Source organism: Schistocerca gregaria, unplaced genomic scaffold, assembly GCF_023897955.1.
Source record: "Schistocerca gregaria isolate iqSchGreg1 unplaced genomic scaffold, iqSchGreg1.2 ptg000804l, whole genome shotgun sequence".
In the NCBI taxonomy this organism is placed as follows: Eukaryota; Metazoa; Arthropoda; class Insecta; order Orthoptera; family Acrididae; genus Schistocerca; species Schistocerca gregaria.
Genome location: NW_026062172.1, coordinates 70,001 through 72,500, shown reverse-complemented (window position 1 = coordinate 72,500; position 2,500 = coordinate 70,001).

Here is a 2,500-nt window from a genome sequence, read left to right as displayed (position 1 = left end):
CCACTTGGGTGCAGAAGCGAACTCTCCCAGCACAGCGCACGCGCCAACACGTCCGCACAACTGCGATACAAACCACCTGCGAGAACCGCTGGGGCGACCGAGCAGCAGACGGCGTCGCGGCGCCGAGTGCCAGGCGGCGGCGCATCCTCAACGCACACAGTCCTCAATCAGACCAGCACACTGCAGATGTCCACCGCGCTTCGCACCGGGCTCGGCTGAACCAACTTTGGCCGCCAGGCGCCGCGTGCAGGGTGCGCCGCAGCGTAGCTGCGCCGCCTGCCGGGCCCGTCGGCTGGCGCTCCTGCCACTCGGCGCCCCCCACCAGCCGGCTGTTGCGCGTGCGCCCACGCAGCGCGCGGCCAACACGCCGGGCGGCCCCCCTTCACCGGCCGGGAACAGTCCCACCAAGCCACCGCCGCGTATCGCTTCATACCCACATGGGCCTAGTCACGTGTGTGGATGTGGCGGGTACCGCTGAAACAACCGGTTAATAGCTGTACCGATCGTCGCCATCACAGATTCACCTCCAGCGTGAACAACCGCTCAACAACGGATTTCCAGTTCATTTGCGTATCTTGGGCAGTAAACGTAGATGTCCACCTACATTTGCGAATTCAACAATTCTTGCATGCCAGGATGTCATGTGTCACGACACGCTACATCAGACCACATACACACTGCGACATGTGCAGAAGAGAACACGTGGAAGGTGGCCCGCGCAAGTATGCGATGTCCCTTCCGCGATCCACTGTCAACCGGCATCTGCGGCATGTCCCAGATATGGAACGCGGTCCACCAGGGTAGCACTTTGTGTGAGGCAATACGACAAAGTCGGAATACACGCGTCACTACATCAGACGGCTCACGCTGACCTGACCTGACCTGACCTGACCTGACTCACCGCACCACCACCCCCAGCGACCCAGGGTGACATACAATGCGTTCGTACGTTCCTCCCACACGCCTCTACGGCGTACCACAGTGCAACCTAGCTGTTATTGGGAGACGAGACAAGTAGCATCGAGCACAACATATGGAAATTGAGATTCGACACCGTTGGGCACAGCCAGCGTACAGTCACACGTATCACACTACTTCACTCTGTACGTAACTACCGATGATCGGTACAGCGTGTGGGTTACGCGTACGACATCAGCGGACAATGGACACAGACCATACCACGACGTACACTGAGGGCGTCGACATCTGAATGCAACTGAACAGCTGCGAGGCTCATTTAACACTCACACGCCAGACCGACCAGCTTGAGAGGACAGAGACACAAAGAGGGGGACAGAGGGGGGGGGGGCCGATATAGTCCTATTGCAGTACAATTGACAGTGGATAGCGGGAATATGTGGAAAGTAAGCAACACTCGCAAGACATCTACATGAGGATAACAACGACACCAGAGATTCCGAGCAGTGAACTATGTTAGGCAAAGGGACAACGTGGGTTAGGTTAAGGGACAACGTGGGTTAGGTTAAGGGACAACGTGGGTTAGGTTAAGGGACAACGTGGGTTAGGTTAAGGGACAACGTGGGTTAGGTTAAGGGACAACGTGGGTTAGGTTAAGGGACAACGTGGGTTAGGTTAAGGGACAACGTGGGTTAGGTTAAGGGACAACGTGGGTTAGGTTAAGGGACAACGTGGGTTAGGTTAAGGGACAACGTGGGTTAGGTTAAGGGACAACTTGAGTTAGGTTAAGGGACAACTTGAGTTAGGTTAAGGGACAACTTGAGTTAGGTTAAGGGACAACTTGAGTTAGGTTAAGGGACAACTTGAGTTAGGTTAAGGGACAACTTGAGTTAGGTTAAGGGACAACTTGAGTTAGGTTAAGGGACAACTTGAGTTAGGTTAAGGGACAACTTGAGTTAGGTTAAGGGACAACTTGAGTTAGGTTAAGGGACAACTTGAGTTAGGTTAAGGGACAACTTGAGTTAGGTTAAGGGACAACTTGAGTTAGGTTAAGGGACAACTTGAGTTAGGTTAAGGGACAACTTGAGTTAGGTTAAGGGACAACTTGAGTTAGGTTAAGGGACAACTTGAGTTAGGTTAAGGGACAAATTGAGTTAGGTTAAGCGATAATCTGGTACAGCCACAGTTAGGTTAAGCGATGATCTGGTACAGCCACAGTTAGGTTAAGCGATGATCTGGTACAGCCACAGTTAGGTTAAGCGATAATCTGGTACAGCCACAGTTAGGTTAAGCGATAATCTGGTACAGCCACAGTTAGGTTAAGCGATAATCTGGTACAGCCACAGTTAGGTTAAGCGATAATCTGGTACAGCCACAGTTAGGTTAAGCGATAATCTGGTACAGCCACAGTTAGGTTAAGCGATAATCTGGTACAGCCACAGTTAGGTTAAGCGATAATCTGGTACAGCCACAGTTAGGTTAAGCGATAATCTGGTACAGCCACAGTTAGGTTAAGCAATAAAGTTGGTTAAATTTGGTATTGTGGGAAAGGGGGAAGAGAGAGAGAGGGGGGGGGGGGGGT